The sequence below is a fragment of the Ailuropoda melanoleuca genome, chromosome 8 (assembly GCF_002007445.2).
Source record: "Ailuropoda melanoleuca isolate Jingjing chromosome 8, ASM200744v2, whole genome shotgun sequence".
Lineage (NCBI taxonomy): Eukaryota > Metazoa > Chordata > Mammalia > Carnivora > Ursidae > Ailuropoda > Ailuropoda melanoleuca.
The window spans coordinates 15,191,751-15,211,393 of NC_048225.1; positions in this window are offsets into that span (position 1 = coordinate 15,191,751).

Below are 19,643 nucleotides of genomic sequence, written 5' to 3' on the forward strand. Positions count from 1 at the left end.
GTCACTGACTCTGGTCAGGCCTCCGAGGAAGGGGAGTGCTCCTATTGCCCCAGTGCCTCAGTTTCCCTGCCAAGTGCCCAGGGAAGCTGCAGGCTCTTCCCAGGCCCCCTGATGCAGAGGGATCTGATTCCTGGCACTGACCTAATTGGTCTTCAGGGCCCCGGGACCCCTCTGTCTCTGGAATCTCCTGGGCTGTCTCCCTACATCCCTGCCCTCCCAGGATCGCCTCCTTCTGGTCTTTCCCAGAGATGGAGCTCTTTCCGGCTTCCCCTCTCTCAATCACCAGGGCTCTGGACACAGTAGAGCCCCAAATGACTCAGTCTTCTCCCCCGTTGAAGACAAAATGGCAGGTGAATCGTGTGTAGTGGGGGTAATTTGGCTTGGAGAGCGGGACAGTGAAGGAGGCTGGTGACAAGCTCTTTGATGCTTATGACAACCCTGGGAGGCAGCCATGATTAGCTCTGCTTAAGAGATGAGGAGACAGAGGCTCTGAGCTGGAGGAACCAGAATTTGAACTTTGTTCTGTCTGTCTTGAAAGCCCCTGCTGTTGATGGCAGGCCGAGCTGTGTGGCTCACAAGGACGCTGACCAGCAGTCGCTGGCGAGTCGCTCTGTGCCGTGGGCCATGTGAGCAGATGGGGCACAAACCTCTCTGGGAAAACAGATTAAAGTGGCTGTAGTGGTGCCGAAAATTTGTGCAGTCCCCTTGCATGTTAATGGAATCTTCCTGATATGTTTCTTTGCCATCCTCATGGGCCCTCCTGGGGGAGGAGGGGCACATCCGTCAGGGAAAAATGCCTGCAGGTCAGGGTGCACCTGGTCCTTTCTCCTGATTTTCAGAGCTAAGGCTCTTGAAATAAGCTCCTCTGTTCTAGGAAAGAGATGTCTCCCCCAGTGGCTTCCGAGCTAGTTCTTAGCCTGTCCTCACCAGCTGCTGTCCCTGCCGGTCAAGCCAGTGGTTTTGTCCTCTCCTACTGGAACCAGACTGGTGTAGGTTCAGATCCTGAATCTGCCATTTGCTAGCTGTGTGACGTTGGGAAAGTCACTTGCCCTCTCTGAACCTGAGTCTCTTTAGGATCAGAATGCTGATCTCAGGAGGTGGTTGTGCGAATCAGATGAGATCATGTAGTGAGCCGCATGGCAGAGAGCTCAGTACACACAGCAGCTGCTCAATCACCGTCAGCTGCTTTTCTGACAGGTCTGCCACCTGGTCATGAGGTCCTCCCAGCTATGCCTCACCTTTCTCAAAGTGCCAGGGAACTTTTACTGGGAGACCTTCCACAGTTGGCTCCCTGCGATGACTGTCTCAATGCTCGGTGTCCTCTAGACATCGAGGGGTTCATTTTGCAGCAATTGACTTAAAGCCATTTATGTCTTACTCCACTTGTGTCTCATTTTCCTTTTCTGTTAAAAGATGTAAAATAGTATTTACCTTATAAAGGTGCTGTGAAAATTAGGTTAGAAAGAACGTGGGTTCAGCGCCCAGTACGATGTGGGGCACACAACCATCACTGAGCAGCTGCCCTGTTGTGTGTGGGTGGTGGGGTGGGCTGCTCCTCTCAGGTTGGGTCCTTCCCAGCGGAAGTGCCTCCTGTCTGACTTTCCCAGCACCAAGCAGAGGAAGTCCCCACCCTGGAGGGTTCAGGCTCCTGGGGAAAAAGTCCCACTCCCTCCCTTCATAGGCTTTCAGGACATTCCTCTTATGAAGTTGATAACTGTGCATTAACTATCGACAAAGCCGTTGCAGGTGTGGCCAGGATGACCGTGGAGCTATTTAGGGATGATTTTCAACCCTCTGATGAGGTTTCTCATTTGAGGGTAGAGTGTCAGTGATCCACAGAATAGGGGTCTCCTGTTTAATCAACAAAGAGCTTTTTTTTTTTTTTTTAAGATTTATTTATTTGAGAGAGAGAGAGTGTGTGTGAGTATGGGGGGAGGGGCAGAGGAACAGGGAGAGGGAGTCTTTTTTTTTTTTAAAGATTTTATTTATTTATTTGACAGAGATAGAGACAGCAAGAGAGGGAACACAAGCAGGGGGAGTGGGAGAGGAAGAAGCAGGCTCATAGCGGAGGAGCCCGATGTGGGGCTCGATCCCATAATGCCGGGACCACGCCCTGAGCCGAAGGCAGACGCCTAACGGCTGTGCCACCCAGGCGCCCCCAACAAAGAGCTTTTGAGCATCTGAATGATGGAGCAAAGCAATCCCTGAGCTGCCTCCCGGGCTCAGGCTCGTATCTGGTGACAAGAGACACCTCCAGGTCCTCGCCCAGACATGCCCCCCCATACCATCTTGCTCATGCCAGCCCAGTCCCAGGGATGGTTAATTAGCCAAGTTCCATCACCCTGGAAGAAGGGGGCCAGCAAAGGCTGGTGTCATGGGGGAGCGCTGTCGTGGATGTCCTGGATTATGACTCAGACACAACTGGCTCTTAGATTATTTTTATGCATTTCTAATTTCTGACTTTTAATGAATTTCTAATTTCTCTGGGCTTTAGTTTCCTCATAAAACAGGGGATTTGATGAGATGAACTCCAGGGTCATCTGCAAGTTTTAGAGTTCTGAATTTCTAGGTCTAACCTGAATTCCTCTTGCTGTATTTGAAGCCCACAGAGACTATATAGACTTGGTATAGACACTTATATTTGGTAATAAGTGACCAACATCAGATAAATCCTAGAGGGCTGTGGTTTTTAGTCTTTTATAGAAGAGCTTTGGTGGGACTGTATTCTAATTAAATATTTAATGGGATATATCTGTCTGTTAAAATCACTGCCACCACCTTGGAGATGGGTCTCCTTTGTGTTCTTAATTGCGGCTTGTCTGTAAATGGCAGAGCTAAGCCCAGCTGGAAATCTACCCCCAAGACCGTGTGGGATCCAGGGATCCAAATAGGTTGTCCAAAGGGCAAAGGAAGGTTCAGAGCTCTGAACATGCCCTTCCAATTCCACTCCCTGGAGCCGATTATGATAGTGCTGGCAGGATCCAGGGAGTGGGCTCAGGCCCATGTTTGGGGCTGCTCTTCATTCTACCTGCTCTCTGAGAGCTGGGGGAGAGAATATGTGCTTTTTCTCTACGTTAATAAAACCCAAAATGAGTCTTCATTAAGGGCTCCATTAAGAAGCCACTGTTATTCTTGGCACTCATTAGCGTTGCTGCTTACCGCTCAGTTTCCACACTGGTGCTTTCCTGGGGCTTTGCAGGGCCCCTTCCCCATGCTGGAGAGCTGCTCATAAGAGAGCCCTCAATGCCTGAATCTCAGAGGTGGAAGGACTAGGGCTTCCCCAGTCCACTTTATCCATTCCCCTGTATCTGGGCAATTGCCTGTCTGACTTCTGGAGCCCCTGGGAGAAGCCTGTGTAAGGGGTTTGTAGCTCAGGTTGAAAGTTCTTCTTCTTGTCTAACTGCCCTCTTTTGCTGCAGTGTGAGCCAGTTTGAACCCTTCACTAGGGTAATGAAGAGTATCTTTCTTTCTAAGAGCACCTTGCTTTCTCCTTCTGAGTTCAGGCCTTAAATTAATTTTGATAACTGATGAAACCCTACCTCCGTCCTGTATCCTTGTGGGAAGACCTAGATGACACCTGTAGATTAAGCTTGTCTCTTAGGGTCATGCCCATCTCCCCCCATTCATGCTCTTCTTCTGTCTCCAGCTCCCATCTTCACCCTTGTTTTCTCCAGACCTCAGGACAAGTCCCGGGCCTTTGTCAGGACTTGTGGCTGCCTGACGCCTTCCCCGCAAAAGCACCAACTAACCTACATAAACGCATACTGTGTGCCAAGCACTGTGCTAGGCCTTCTTTTTTTTTTTTTTTTAAGATTTTTTAATTTATTTATGCGACAGAGACAGAGATAGAGACAGCCAGTGAGAGGGAACACAAGCAGGGGGAGTGGGAGAGGAAGAAGCAGGCTCATAGCAGAGGAGCCTGATATGGGGCTTGATCCCACAATGCCAGGATCACGCCCTGAGCCGAAGGCAGACGCTTAACCACTGTGCCACCCAGGCGCCCCTGTGCTAGGCCTTCTATCTCATTTAGCCAGAATCGCAACCTTGCCAATGACTGGTACCATTTTGGAAATGAAAAATACAAAACAAAACATGACAACGAAAACAAAAAAACTGAGCCTCAAAGGGATTCAGGTCTTCGGCCACACAGGTAGTTAAAGGAAGACCAGAATTGAACCCAGGTATCCTGACTCCTGGTAGGATGCGCCACCTGCTTCACTGAGCCATCCTTGTCTTCTCTCCCCCGCAGGTCTCAGCGTAAGGACCAGCTAACATAAGAAAGGGCTTGGATCCACAGCTGGTGGCTCGCCGCCGATGTAACGAGAAAAAATTAGACTAAAGTTCTTCACTTACATGTCTGAACTTTGACATCTGAGTGCATGTTGTTCCTTCAATGTAGCCCACTCGGACAGTTTGATACGTATGCCAATCATGTCACATTGTCGGCACCTTTGGAACTCCCCTATGGCTTATGGTATTGACTGTCAGTGAATATTTATCTTTTTCAGGATGAACTGTATCTTTGGAAATACCCCAAAGTCATTTGGATTCAAGTCTGACGAATCAGGTAAGGCACCAGAATAGGTGATTCTATTTTGGCTCACTACCTTTTAAAACATTGCTCAGTGAAATGTAGTCTAGACATTCACTGTTCCACAGGCCCCAGCTTATTGCTGTGCAGATTTCTTGAGTATCTCAGAATCTCGACACGTGAAATAAAGCTCAAGTGGCTATTCAGTGAGGAAGAGGGGTGAGGGAAGGGTGGGGACTGATGCTCAAAACCAAATGGTCCATGACCTTTCCTTATGATTTTGAGCCTCTTTTTGGGCCTGGGGAGTTGGAGCTCCCCTGGCAGATGCACTGGTTCTCAGATCCTGGGTCTGCGGGGGTATCAGTGCTGCGTAGTCTGACTTTATCTGCAAGACACAATAAATAGAAATTATTTCTCTTTTGTCCGTGACAAAGGTATGGCTCAACCTTTTATGAGACAATTTCCTGGTTTTTGTTTGTTTGTTTTTTTTTTATGGGAGTCTGTTGCTTTTCCTTAGCTGAACAATTCAGCCATCATTCTCATTGTTAAGTATCTCTTTGAACTAAATCTTTTGCCTTTTGCAGTATTTTCACTGGCTTCAGGGAGGGCAGGAGAAGGGCTGGACAGTTGCTTCTGGCAATGTCCTGGTTATCTTTCTTTCTTTAAACCGGGTGTGTCTGTGACATCCCATTTTCTTGGACATGATCTCACTTCCAGACACTTCTTTGAGCCTCTCAAGTGTCCTCTTTGCAAGATTTCGATGCCTTTGGCCCTGTTTGGCCTTGATTTTCGGGCTTCAGGAATACCTGCTCACTTTTTGATGAGCCAGCCCAGCACACACTTCCTGTCTGCCTCAGGCCAGCTGGGGCTGGCTCTGTTGGAGATGGGAAATATGTGATGGGTTGATACATGTCAGTCTCTCAGCTTCTGCTTTCAGGGAAAATCTGTCTGGTGAAGTTATTGTCATATGAAGCTTGTACAGTTTAACAGGGGCCCCTGGAGTTTGGTGCCCTTACCTTTGTTATTTTAGACAAGTTCAATGAAAACCTTGGAGAATTACCACCTCTGTGAGCTTCAGTTTTGTCATCTGTGGAGTGGGAGTAATAGTGACTCCATCCCGGGAGGTCGTGAGGACCAAAGGAGATGATTCATACAAAGGGCTTGGCTGGTGACTGGTACATAATAGGTGCTCAAAAATGAAAGCCATTATCATGATTACCAACTTAATAGTGACTCCACTTGGCTGTGAGCTGGAGCTGTTTTTGGCCAGGTGAACTAACTGATCACGGAGCCCTGCAGGAGTGGAGGGGGCAGGGAGCTGTCCATGGTTCTGCAGCCATTCAGCGGAGATCAGTAAATGTCAGCGATCACCTGTCTTGTGTCTGGTACTCTTCTAAGCACCAGATTCTTTAGACAAAGGGAGCCTTTTATCTGGATGCCCAGACATTCTCACGTGTACACAGGTGAGAGTGATGTGCCCCTGTTAGTAAGCATGGGACTGTCTCATGTGCATACATATATGTAGGCATTTAAAAAACATGGTGTGTGTGATGTGAGTGTATTTGTGTGTGTGCATGCGTGTGTGCGCGCGCACGTTTGTGGGTTGGTGGGTAAATGATGAATGGGCGGGGCTGAAGTGAAGAAGTGAAGGAGCGGTATTGCTATAATGTAACTCACCTGGGTAAACTAGCTGGCGAGAAGGCCTCCAGCTTGGCCACGAGGGAGAGGCTGCTGACTTCCTAGAACTTCCTGGGGAGACTGAAAGGTACACTGGCCCCCACCCTATGCCCCTCCTGGCCCACCAGAATAGAGTAAATCTGAGGCCAGAGTGGAGCTGCTCTCCTGCAGGGCATTCCAAACTAATTTTCTGGTACATTATACACTTGGCCTTTTGAACAATCAATAGCCTTAAATGCTGTTTGGTTCCTGCAGCCAAATCCAAGAGAAATAAGACATAATCCATCTGGCTGATATGGCCAGAGCAGGAAGGGAAGGAGAAAGAAAGAGGGAGGCTAGAGCTGCCCTGGGGATCTCTGCGTGGCTCAGGGAGGCGGGGGACTGGAGGGACCTGCCAGCTCTTGAGAGAATAGGCCTTTAAGAGATATTGATGGCTGGCTAATCACAGCCCCATTTGTCTCAATGCATCCTACCCATAGAGCTGTCACTATAGCAATAGTGGAGTTCAAGTGGAGAAAGGCTGGGATAAGACTCAGGATGCAGGGTTGAGAATGAGGGGTGGTGTGGATGTCTTAGAATCCTGGATGGAAGGGTCTGGCTTGGGTTTTAGTCTGGGGTTAGATTTGAGACATAATCCCCTGGAAGTCCTGAGATAGCACCAGGCAGGGTATCCCGGGGGATAGGGAGCTGTGGTCCCAGAACAGGCTTGGGGCTGCTCAGAAGAACCCACACCTGGCTCAAGAGAGGACAGCATGGGCCCTGCAGGCCCTGCTCTGGGGCTCAGCTTGGCAGAGGGTGGGTTGTGAGGAGGTACATAGAGGGAGAGAGGGGTTCTCCACAGTAAGAGGAAGAGCAGAATCAGCCTCCTTCAGAGCCTCTGCTCCCACGAGTGGAACTCCTAGAAGTCCAAACAGTGAGCATCTTAGGTATCTCTGCTGCCTCTGACAGCCTAGCTGGGAGGACTGCATCCCAAGGACCTCCAAATGTCCTCTGCTTACTCCACCCTCAGACTTATGCCCCACTTAGAGGAACAAATTGAAGGAGTCAAGTGTCCAACTCAAGGCTCAGTTTCCCCATATCTTTTAGAAATGGTGTATGGGGCGCCTGGGTGGCACAGCGGTTAAGCGATTGCCTTTGGCTCAGTGCTTGATCCCGGCGTTATGGGATTGAGCCCCACATCAGGCTCCTCTGCTATGAGCCTGCTTCTTCCTCTCCCACTGCCCCTGCTTGTGTTCCCTCTCTCGCTGGCTGTCTCTCTCTCTGTCAAATAAATAAATAAAGTCTTAAAAAAAAAAAAGAAATGGTGTAAAGATCATTTAGACTGTCTAGAGACCGGTAGGTGGAGGATGCAGACCTCTGCTGGACCCAGGGGCTTGGGTCATTTCCCTTGTGGAGATACCCCGACAGTGGGAGAAATGATGTTCATGGTGTGAAGTCAATCATGTAGCAGCCTGGAGAGATGTGGGGGAGGCAGGAACACATCTTCACAAAGGGTTATCTGGGAGTGGTTTCCCTGGGGAAGGCATGTAGATGGAGGGGGGAGGAGGAAGGTGGTGGCGCCTCTCTTCCCCTACCCTGCACCTGGCCTTGGGGAATGGGACCCACTCTGAACCTGTCTACATCTTCAAGCACTGCAGGGGACACCTCAGCCTCTGAGAGCAATGGGGTCAGGGAGGGCAGGAGGGCCAACAAAGGACCCTGTCAGGAACCAGGAAGCATAGGGTGGATACATTCCCCCATCCAGAGGGAGCCTCAAGAGGGGCAAGTGGGGACTAACATGGCAAGTGGTGAAAAGGTGGGGAGAAACCAGGCTCAGCATTTGCTTGGGCCGCTGGAGACTTCTCAGATACTCACGGCCAGGGGCCCAGAGCACCCCTCTAGCACTTGGCTCTAGCTGGTCCCAGCTCAGCCGGAGAACTGTTCCTGCTCCCTCGGTCCAGGGCAGCTCAGCCTGCAGCTAGCGGAGCAGCAACAATCCAGCGGGGGCAGCAGCTCCATGATAAGGGCGGGGCCCGCGCCCTTCTCCGATGGGTAATTATGCTTAGAGCATGTTCTATGGAGATGCAGGGCTTGTCTGACAAGGCACACTCTTGTTCCTGCCGAGAGGCAGCTCGGGAGCGGAGCGGAGAGACCAGGGGCTGGAGGTGATGTTGCTGCTTGGGGAACATACTGGGTATAGTGAGCTGCTGATCCCAAGGGGCACTCATCCAATTGGGCACCCCTGTCCCTCCCCTGGCCAGGGGAAGGAAAGCAAGACTGGGGGGGGGCGTGCTCAGCAAGAGGACTCCTTTGACACAGGGAGTGCTGGGGAACGTCATGTATTTATGGTAACGGTTATAACAATTTATTGTTTGCAATTACAATAGCAGAGACACCAATACTTATATTGTGTCCTATACTTTTCGAAGCATTTTCACATTTGATTTCACCATAATCCTTTCGTGGAGGGACAGATCTTTATCCCCATTTGAATGATCGTGGCTTGGTCATGATCACCGGGCAGAACCATGTCCTCAGCCTGGTTTCCTGACTTAGACATCAGAGCTCCTTCTCTGTCTCCAAGTTGGGCAGGATCTCGGTTCCAGCCACTCCCTAGCCTGGTGTCACTCCAGAGGCTCCTGTGTGAGGTCTCCCCTGGGACAGGAGTTGAGGGAGAGGGAGGGAGAGGAGGCCTGGGTCCCTGCATTGGGAAGTTCCTGCACTGGGAGAGGCCAGTCACCAGAGGTGGAGTGAAGCTGATCTGAAGGCGAGGGCTTGAATGCGTGAGATGGGCCTGCTGAGCATTTCCACAGACTTGAGGCTGCAGCTGTGCCGCCATTCTGGGACCAGGCTGTGACACTGATTGCCATCAGCATGAGCAAGTCCGCTTTAAAAGACACTGCATGACAAACAGCCATTCCCATGCAGCACACACATGAAAATGGTGCCAATGAACACCTCGTGGATTCTGCACTGAGACCTGGGAGCCAGAAAAGATGACAGGATTGTTCTTTGGGGCTGAGGTCAACCAAGGTGGGCTTCCCGTCAGAGGCAGTTCTGAGCGGAGTCTGGAAGGAAGCAAATGACAAGTGTATTTGAGGTGAAACAGAAGGCCTGGGGCATAGGGGTGAAAGGTTTGGGATGGTGAGCAGGTTAGCTTGGATGGGCCTAGGGGTGGAGAACGTAGGTAGGTGAGGGGTCCAGAGAGCTGATGATTGAGATGGAAGGTCAGATGTGAATTTGATAAGCTAGAAATTACAGAGACTCTGAGGATGGTTAGAAGGTAGGAGTAAGATCAAAACAGAGTGTGGGATGCTTTGCAAAGCTTTGTGTAGAATGAAGGTTGGATGGAGAGGACAGGTGTGGGCAGGTGAGCACCCTGAGATTTAACCATGTCCCATTCGGACTTGGAGTTCGAAGTGCTAACCGTGGAACCTGGAATTCTCTGGATGGCTGCAGGGCTTTAGGACCCTCTGCACATTCTGACCCACGTTGGGCTGCTTTCTGGAAGGATGGATGGCTCCCACACCCCATTGCCCCACCCCACGGCACCTTCCTTCCCCCAGCCGGGTCTCAGCCTTCCCTCTACAGGATGCCAGTTTAGTGCTGGATCCTGCCTCAGGCTCTGGGAAAAAGCTTGCTGCTCTGGGAAGAGGCCCTGCTGCTCCTTCTGCTCTGCTCTGGGGTGATTGATGGCTGTGGGGAGGTGAGTGAACAGCCTTCCCTCCCCCACAGCGTGGTTCAGATGGTTGGAGGGGGTGGGAAGCAGACTCCCAGAGTAGCCAAAGAGGAGTGGCAGGGAGGGTAGGCCAGGGGGTGGCTCAGATGCTCCACAGGGTGGTTCTAGATGGAGTGACTGTTTCCAGGGGCCAGGAGATGGGTGCAAAGTACCAAACAGTTTAATACTGGATTCTCTGAGTAGGCAAAAAATTACATTTTGCTGCTGGATTTCTTAGTTTCTCAAGCCCCCCTGGACTAGGGCCTTGAAAGACTGATGATGGCGGGGAGTGAGGGGAAACTGAGGCTTAGGAAGAAGGAGGTGGTTTATCCTTAAAAGGGTGTGCTCTGTGAGCATAACTGTGAAGTGTCTCCCCTGATCGCTGCCCTGTCTCTGGGCTCCCACAGCATCAGGTCAGGAGGGGGTTCTCTGTGTCTCTCTCTCTCTGTCAGGACTTCCTGAGGAATTTTAAAGGGACAAATCCTCTTCTCTGAATTGGGGGTGCGGGGAACCCAAGAGCTAACGGCACCTGTAAAACCAATTTAAAAATCAGTCTAGCCAACCAGCCCCCAAAGGAACCAAAGGCAGCTATGGAGTAACTCAAAAGCAGACACTAATGGAGGAGAAAAGAAATGTAGTTACATATTCATCAGCTTTTAAATATTCATGAGGATTGTAAAGCAGATTAATTTTCATGCCTCATTTCTCCCGTGGTTCTCGCTGTCCATATTTTACCGCAGCAGCAGAAGAAACAGGAGCTATGGATCACTCGGCCAGTGCCCTCACCGTCACTTAAGGGGCAGTGTGCGTGTGCGTGTGTGTGTGTGTGCATGTGCATATGTGTGTGTGTTTGTGTGTGTGTGCGTGCGTGTGAGTGTGTGCGTGTGTGTGTGAGGGGCAGGGGAACAGGAGGGGCTGTCACTATGGAGGTGAAGGTGTTCGTCTCCCGAGGGATGGGCCTCTCGGCCAAGCCAGGACGCTGCGAGGACAGCAGCAGGATAATGTAGGGAAGTCGTGGAGGTGTCTGAGGGAGGAGAACCATCTGGAGCAGAGAGTACTCTGGGGGCATCGAGTTAACGTCTGGCCTCCCCTGGGTGAAGAGGGAAAAGGACCTTCACCAGAGTCAGCAAGGGTTTCCTGTGCACTCCCCTGAACTAACTGTCTGAGACGAATGGTCCACTGATGGAGCGAGGTGAGAGAGCACGGCGGGCACCAGACGGAGTGAGGAAAGGTGCCGGAGACACGGGAGAACAGAGGGAGGGGAGAGCACCTGGGAGGGAGCAGAAACGGAGAAGGAAATGAAGGGGCCACTGGGGGCCCATCTGTTCCAGGTGGAGGGCATTAGATAGAAGGACAGAGGATGAAGTGATGAGGATGGAGGTTAGCTATCTGGAAGGACTTTCAGATACCAGGGCTGTTGGGAGAGATCTTCTGGGGGTGGGAGAGATCTTACTCTGAGTCATAGCCCAGCTGCGGCTACCCCACGGAGTGACGGCAGCCCGAAGGGAGAGGTGTCAGCAGCTGCTTGGGAAACACAGCCAACAGGTGTCCTGGTCAGAGGGATCAGGCAGAGTTGGGGGGAGTAAGTGTCAAGTGCAGGGTATCAGGTGAGCCATCTTAGAGCCGAGGGCAGCACATCTTGTTGTCCAGAGTCATGAACGGGAACCAGGCAGACTGCGAAGGAGCAGAGATGGGCCCTGGGGGACAGAGCCATGGATGCAGCCTTTTCCTGGAGCCCCAGTGTGCGGCTCCTGGGCAGGGATGCCACCTGACAGCCCTTAATGGCTTGAGCCAACTTTCTTGGAATGACAGGAGGGATGAGTGGCCTCTGAAGGGCCCATCCTGGTTTGCCAGCTCCTGCCCCCTTCTGTGGCGGCAGAAGGGTATTCCATGGAGTACGATCCGCAGGGTGCTCTCTGGTGACCTTGGGCATCGCTAGGCCAGACCTCACGGGTGGGCTCCTTTCCCAGCCTCATTCCCTCTGTGTTGGTTATCTCCATGTTGGTGTCTAGTACACATCTCAGACCTAACATGTCTACACTCCAGCGGACTGCCCCCAGCACGCAGAACTTAGCTTGCAGCCTTCCCGGTATTGGTCAATGGCAACTCTATCCTCTGGCTGCTCAGGCCAAAAACCAAGAGTCATCCTTGACTCCTTTCCCGCCCAGTCCTTCAACATAACACCCAGAATCTTCTGACTTCACTGGCCACCACCCAGGCCCAAGCTCCCACCTTCTTGTGTCTGGCTGATCACAGTAACCCTCTGGTCTCCTTCTGGGGCCTGTGGGGCTCCTCACATTCTGGCCCCTCCCCCCTTTGTCTCTCCGACCTTGTCTCTTTGTCTCCGGACCCCCCCAGTGCTGCACTGGTCTCCCGGCTGTTCCTGGAGCAAGCCAGGCCTGCTCCCACTCAGGGTACTTTACATGTGTGTTTCACCCCTTCCTTTCCTCTAGGACTTTGCTCAGTTTGCCTTCCTAGTGAGCCCTTCCTAGTGAGCACGCTACTGAAGACACTGCTCCCTTCTCATAGGCGATTGCCCCAGTGACTAGTTTCTGCCCAGGGAGCTGCCCCTTCTGCCCACGGAGGAGTTAACTGTGCCAGTAATTGCGCATCTGATGAGAATAATTGAAAAGTGGATAAAAAATCTGAAACAGTGACTTTCAGACAGTAGGCAACAGGTAGCACAAGGTGGTCCCTGAGAGAAGGGAGGCCCCACTTGTGTATCAGTTTACCTCCAGGCCAAGCAAAGGAGGAGGGGAGAGGAATCCCAGACAGAGCCTGGGGGTTGAGGTGGGAAGACCCAGGTTTGAGGGTTGGGACTGGGGCTGAGGAGGCTAGAATTTGTCAGGAAGAACACTAGAGAGGGGGAGCTGTCCACGGAGAGTTCTGAAAATCTGTAGGAGGGTCCTTGAAACTGATCTGCATGTAATCGGGGTGAAGCAGCATGAGGCTGGGGAGAGAGCTGCTGGAAAGCAGGAGACCGGACGATTCCCGAGCTCGCACAGGGCTGGGGATGGCTCAGATGTGTACGTGTCAGGGTGGAGACGGCTTGTAGTGTGTGGCGCAATGGACGCAGTCCTAGAAGGATGTTACCTTAGTCAGAGGCCAAAGGCTGCGCTGGACCCATGTAACAGGGCTTAAGAGCAAGCCTTCATAGGGTCACGGTGATTCCAAATAACTGGGAGCCAGAACCGAGTCCCGCTCTTTCTAAAGGCATGCAACAAAATCCAGACCCCAATGCAAAATTCACGATACCCGTCACCAAATAAAAAAATAACAGTCATGCAAAGAAAAAGGGAAACACGACCCATAACCAGAAGTCAAATCAGTCAACAGACACAGCTCCCCAAATAAGGATGATGGAATTAGCAGGCAAGGACGCCAAAGCAGGGGTTACAAATAGGCTCCATGTGCTCTGAACTGTAGAGGAAACACGAGCACGGTGAGGAGAAAAATGGAAGATGGCAAAAACCGAACGGAACTTATAAAGATGGAAACAATATCTGAAGTGAAAAATACCTTTAAACAAATTAGTGATTTTTATTTTTGCCACAGCCACTACCAAAACCGCATGGAGGGTGGGGGCATTTTCCCCTTCTAGCTTCTTCTCCTGGCAGCCAGTGCCTCCTCACTCCTGTGAGGACACTGCATTGGGTTTCTCAGTCGCCCAGGACTCTAGAAAAACAGGCTTCTTTTCTCGTTGATCCCGAATGCCATCTGAACCTCAGGAAGCAAGAAAAAGCTCTTCTGAGTCTTGTTTCAGCTGACGTTTCCTGAATCCCTCCTGTGTCCTCTGATCTGAGTGCTCTACCACCTGTCCAGCTCCATAGTGAACCCCTCTTCTCCATCAGTCTCCCTTTATCCAGGTAGTTACAGAGCTCTTGTAATGGGGTGATAAGCAAGAACTGGCCGGCCATGTAGAGTCCACATCTAGCCTGGGGGACACAATGCAAGGAAGAAAGTGACAGGGGTCAGGAGATCAGTGGGACAAAGTACTTAGGGAGAGAGCAAACTTCATTTGGAGGTCAGGGAAGGCTTCATGGAAGAGGTGGCATTTCTTCTGGGTTTTGAAGGATGGATATAAGGTTTGGGCTGATGGGCATGAAGGGACAGGTGCTGTAGTGAAATAGGGCATCGTCTTGAATTCCCTCACTTCTTGTCTTCCCTTTCTGAACCCCCAGGCTCTCCCCTTCTCTCGGGTTCTAGTCAGCTTTTCTGCTCTCCGGAGTGAGTCCTGCAGGCTCTGGGCATCCAGGTTTCCCCAGCAAACTAGTGACACTCGTGAGGGCAGCCTCAGAACTCAAATACCCTTCACCTCCTTGGGCTCTGACCAGATGGAACAATGCCCGACATGGGCGGTTTGTGGTAAGTCTTTCCTGGACAGGTTCAAAACCCAGCCGGAGGGAGCAGGTTTGAGCCCAGACTGGATGACTCAGTCTCTCTGGTCCCCAGCCCCCCATTCAGCTGCTCCTTGAGCCCCAGCTCAACATTGCTGCCATGAGATTTGGGGGCATCTGAGCATCTCATTTCTCCTCTGCTCTCATCTCGTCTCCCCTTTCCCATCCCCCACTCTCTCCCATCCTCCGTTTTGGGTGTGATATGATTAGCTCCTAAAAAGGACAGTTTTTCACAGGCTGCTTCCCACATATCACCTGGCCTTTGGGGTCACTCTGGGGCATGGTGGGTGTGTACAAATAAGCAGGGCCAGGAGAATGGTGCAGGTGCCCCTCCTTCAGGCGTGTTTGGTATAGATAAGGAAGCGCCTGTTTGTGACGGTGATGTCACTGCACAAAGCCCGAGGAGGGAAGATCAGGAGTGGGGTTCCCCGAAGCGGCAGGTTCATTGAGCGAGGTGGGTGGGAAGCTCAGACTCGGGCTTCAAGGTGACGGGTGCACCCCTCTTCACCTCCCACCTTCCTGGGTCTGCCACCTCATAGGCCAGGCCAGACAATCCTCCTCTTCCTCCCCCACAAAAGGGTGGAGAGGTGGTGGTGGCCGTAGGGCTGCTAGGCAGTCTGGGTGAGCGCTCCAACACCCCAGGGCTTCACCCACCTGCAGCCTCAAGCCCCAAGCTGGGCCAGTGCTCCCTGTGGCCCCAAGGGGAGGGAGTCTGGTGGGCCCAGTGTGGGGACGCTCAGAGAGGACACCGTGGCAGGGTGGTTCTGAGTCCTGACTTTGATGCCAGGTGGAGCTGAGCTCGAATTTCATCTCCACTATCTGTATGCTCCAGACAAGTGACTTAACCTCCACGCCTTCCTTATCTTATCTGTAAAAGTGAGACAATTGCACTCCCCCACCTTCTAGTGGGGGCATGTTGGGCACCCAGTTAATAGCAGGTGTTGCTGTGGATGGGTTTGCTGGGAGGGGTGGAGGCTGCACCCCCACAGGCCTGTCCTGACTCCCTTCTGCCTGACTCCCCACCCCAGCTGCTTTACTAAGCCCCCAGCTTCCGGACCCTTGTTCTGGATCCTTGGCTGACAGCCCCCCAGAGGGACCCATCGCATCTTTAATTGCAATTCTCTTGCTCGGCAAAGCCATCAGCACCTAATGTCCCATGTCACCGCTGCTTCTCTGCCTGTGGACACCTCGCTCCTGGGGGCTGTTCAGCCACCCAGAGCAACTCCATCTGGCCAGGAATAGCCACAGTGGGGGGGGGGCAGGGCCAGGACCTGCCAGCGATGTTCTGATGACAATTTGCTTACAAATAACTTAATTTCAGAGGGCAAAGGTCTCCATGACCCTGTCACTGGTCCTTTCTGTCACTGTGGACCTTCATTTATGGCCCCCTAGGAGCCACGGGGGTACCTGCAGTCTCTTAACACTAGAGCCTTATGTATCTCTTTACCGCAGGGAAGAACCCTGAGCCCAGGGAGAAACAGCCCCCCTACCTCCCTGCCTCCCCATCACCCTCCAGACGTGGCTCTGATGCCCACGTAGAGTTTTTAAAGTAGGGCCCAGCAAAATGTCATGGCTGGGGAAGTTGAACTTGGAGGAAGTCATGGATCCTGGTGGAGACCAGGACTTGGGGAGAGCTTGTCCCAGGGACTCAGGTTCCCATTCCCTGGGTCCCAGGGCAGAGCCCCCTCCTCTGGGCTAGCACCTCTGTGATCCCCGTCCCTGCCCCAGCGCCTGAGGAGCATGCAGGGGGCACAGGTTCTTCAGGAGTTCACGTTCAAGGCTGGCCTGCGGGTGGCATTGGTGGCCCCCCGATGGGACGATGGGACAGATAGGAAGGGGGCAGCTCTGCCACCGTCTCAGTTCAGGACAATAGACTTTGTTCAAAGGAAGCCCAGGGCTTCCCCATATTTGGGAAAGAGCTTGGAAAGAGGCCAGAGGAAGAGGAGCCTTTCAGCTGCCGTCCTTGTCCCCTCCCCAACCCTCCCCTGTCCTCCTGGCCAGGTTCCTGCCACCTCCCTTCCCAGGCTCCAGGATGTGTCTCTTTTACCTTGAGCCCAGGAAGAGACACAAACCCCTTTGCTGGTTCCTCTCGGCATTGCTGGGATCCGCTGGCATTTTCACAAAGGACTTCCATAAATACTGAGGGAGAACAAAAGGGAAGTAATTACAGAAAATACAAACAGCATGAAAATAGTCAAGTTTCTAAAGTACAGGTTTCCCAGCCTCGGATAACCACCCTGGAGCCCAGGAGGCTGGCCCGCCTTCCCAGCAGGCCCCATGCCAGGACTCCAGCCCTCACAGACCAGCCCGCCGCCACCCACCTTGGCCCCTGCAGGGCCAGGGGCCAGGCTGAGTCCCCTCGCCCTTCTGTTTCCTGCTCAAGGCTTGGCCTTGGCCACAGCTGGTCACCTGTGTGTCCCTCAGCACTCGGCTTCCAGGGAGTCCTTGAGCACCTTGAGAGCCCCTGCTGAGACAGGGAAGCCTGGGTCTCTGCCCCCAGGCCCATGCACCGCAGAACCACCACCTGGGGGTATTCTCACTGCTGTGTTGAACAGTTGTGGCATTCCTGTCTAATTCACCGTGGCTCCCGAATCAGCCTTCTCCCTTGCAGCGGCGAGCCCACGGTAGCCCTTGTTCAGTGTGACCCAGCCCCCTGGACTGAGGTCCATCGGATTAGAGCAGGTGCCTGAACTGAGCTGGGCCAATCAGAGTTCATCTTAGGGTATCATTAGTAGGGCCTAGAGGCGGTCTCTTCGCACCGTTCTTCCTTACGTGCGGGCTTGGAGCTGCGGTGGCCGTCTGGAGTGGCGAGGTCTGCCCAGGTATGCCAGGAGAAACAGAAGAGCGAGATGGCCGGCAGGAACTCCTGGTTCCCGTGGGCTGTCCTGTCCTTCATACCAGCCCTTGACCACATTCCTGCCTCCAAGACACTCCTGTGTCCTTTTAGTAAACTTCCCCTTTTATTGAAATGTTAGTTTGAATGGATTTCTGTAGAAGGCAAGCCCCACATCTCAACCCATCCTGCCACTCTGTAAGTGGGACACGCACGGTAGGGCAGCCAGGCCCTCAGAGAACCAAAGGTGGCCCACACAGGGACTCACTCGAGTGAGGCACTGAGAAGTCCCTGGGGAAAGGGTGAGAGGATCCAGGAGCATCATTAGGCTTCCCCACGCTGTCGTGGGTGGGGAGCCTGGGGGGCTCATGGAGGGGCAGTGCTAGGGAAGGAGGACCTTTAGGGTATTGCTTCCTCCTTACTATCAACATCGAATGGTCAGTGAGTGGACCTCAGCGTTCCTTCTAGCATTCCACCTTTGGGCCACCCACCCCACCCTGTTACTCCACTCCATGGGGGTGTGACTCAGTGACTAGGAGTCTGAAGCCTGAGCTTGAGCCCCATCTCAGCCACTGATGAGCTGTGTGACCTTAGATAAGTGACTTCACCTCCCTGAGTCTTGCTTTCCCCCACCAAAAAATGGTAATCACAACCTTTTTGTACTTTGCAGGGCTCCTTCAAACTTTTCCCTCCCTTGTCCCATCTTTGCTCCTCCACCTGCCTTCTCTTGCCCAGCATTTGCCTCCCCAGCAAACCTTCCCCTCTGACTCCACCCCCTTCAGCACCTTCTGATCCCCTTCCTGTAGTTCAAGGCCTTCGTATATTGGTCATGGGTATGTAGGGCTTCTTTGAGCTTTACTTTTGGGTGTGGTGCTTACTCAGCCTCCCCCATTAGACTGAGACTCCCCAAGGGCAGGGATCCCATGCCTCCCCCTCCTTCTAGATCCCTCAATGTGCCTGGACCAGCACAGAGCCCAGAGAGGGTACCTGGAGGCAGTCTGCCCAGCCAGCTTCTTTCCTGACCTGTCCATCTGCTCTTTCCTTTCCTTCTTCTGGCAGGGAAGACATTCCAGAATCTACTTTCTAAACTAAGCCAGTTATGGGCTCCCCCAGCCTCTTTAGAAAACTAGCTCCAGCTATGGGAGGGTGCATTTTGGCTAATTCTGCCTTACATCGCTGTCCTTCCGTTCTTGCACCCTTCTCTCTACAGGGGAGGTGGCGTGCCCCACCTGAGCCAGCCACCATGCGCCCACCCCCCTTGCAGCAGGCTCCTTCCCTTCCTTTCCCACCCCCTGGCTCTCCCTCCCATTGCTGCCACCCATCGTCACCCCCCCCACCACCGCCGCCCCGCCTCTCCCAGCCTTTCTATTCCCATCCTGGCTTGTCTCCCCAGGCAGCTGGGAGCAGGGCGCCTTCGATTTCTCTATTCAGTCTGAGGCGTAGCAATTTTCTGCTCTCCCGTAATTAGGGGAATTTTAAGCAAACTCCCCGACGGATGATTACAGCAGGTTCAATCCAAGCTCCTTTGATCAGGGAAGAATGAGGACGTTGTTGGAATATTCCTCGACCTGCTGGCCAGACAGACTCTGAGGCGGAAGTCTGGCTCTTGGGCTCCCCCTGGAGGGCTCTGGACTTTCATCCTGGTGCCTGAGTGACCCTGGGCTCTGGGGTCTCCCCTGGGGAGGACTGGGTTCAAATCTGGCTTTTAAGGATTATCCCAGATGTGGCTTCTCTGGCTTTGGGCCAACATTTGGGCTCAAAGCCTGGGTTGGGGCTGGTGACTTGGGTGGGAAGGGAAATCAAGGAGGCACATAGGGCAGTCTCCCAGGACTGCTGGGAATGGCTGTGCAGGCTCTCAACAGTGGGAAATCATTCCCACTGTGGCCGATGTGAGCGAGGATTCCTGGGCCTTTAGTGTCCCGCCTACATAGCATACTTGTAAGCTGGAACCTGCCTCCAGGAAGCTTGAATGACTCCATTTTTTTTTTTTTCTAAATTGTCAGAGGGAGAGGCAACTTCTTAGAGCTGAAAGGGCCTTTTTTCTCTATCTTGTCCATTTCCCCTGAGTCTTTTGTATCTGCCAGAGGCTGTGAGTAAGAACAGGAAGAGTATGGCCTTAGGAGCAGCCTGACTAGAGAATGAATTCCAATTCAGCTGTTTCCTGGCTGTGTGACCTTGGTCAGTTACTGAACCTCTCTGAACTTTAATATCTATCCTAAATGATTGTTTTGAAGATTAAATAAGAAATGGATTAAAGCACTGCTTGGCTCATAATAGGTGCTCAGTAAATATCATTCGCTTCTCCTTTCCCTGCCCACTTCACACAGTTTAAGCATCATCACCCTTCAGGGCCAACGCTATTCTCTGTGTGCGCCCCCCAGCCCCGTGTACCCCCAATGCTGCGCTCCAGAGCAGACTGAGGGTATTAATAGACTACTAATGTCTCCAGCATTCCTGAGCAGTGGGCCTGGCTTTTCCATAGGTTAATTAGGTCATATTTCAGGATAA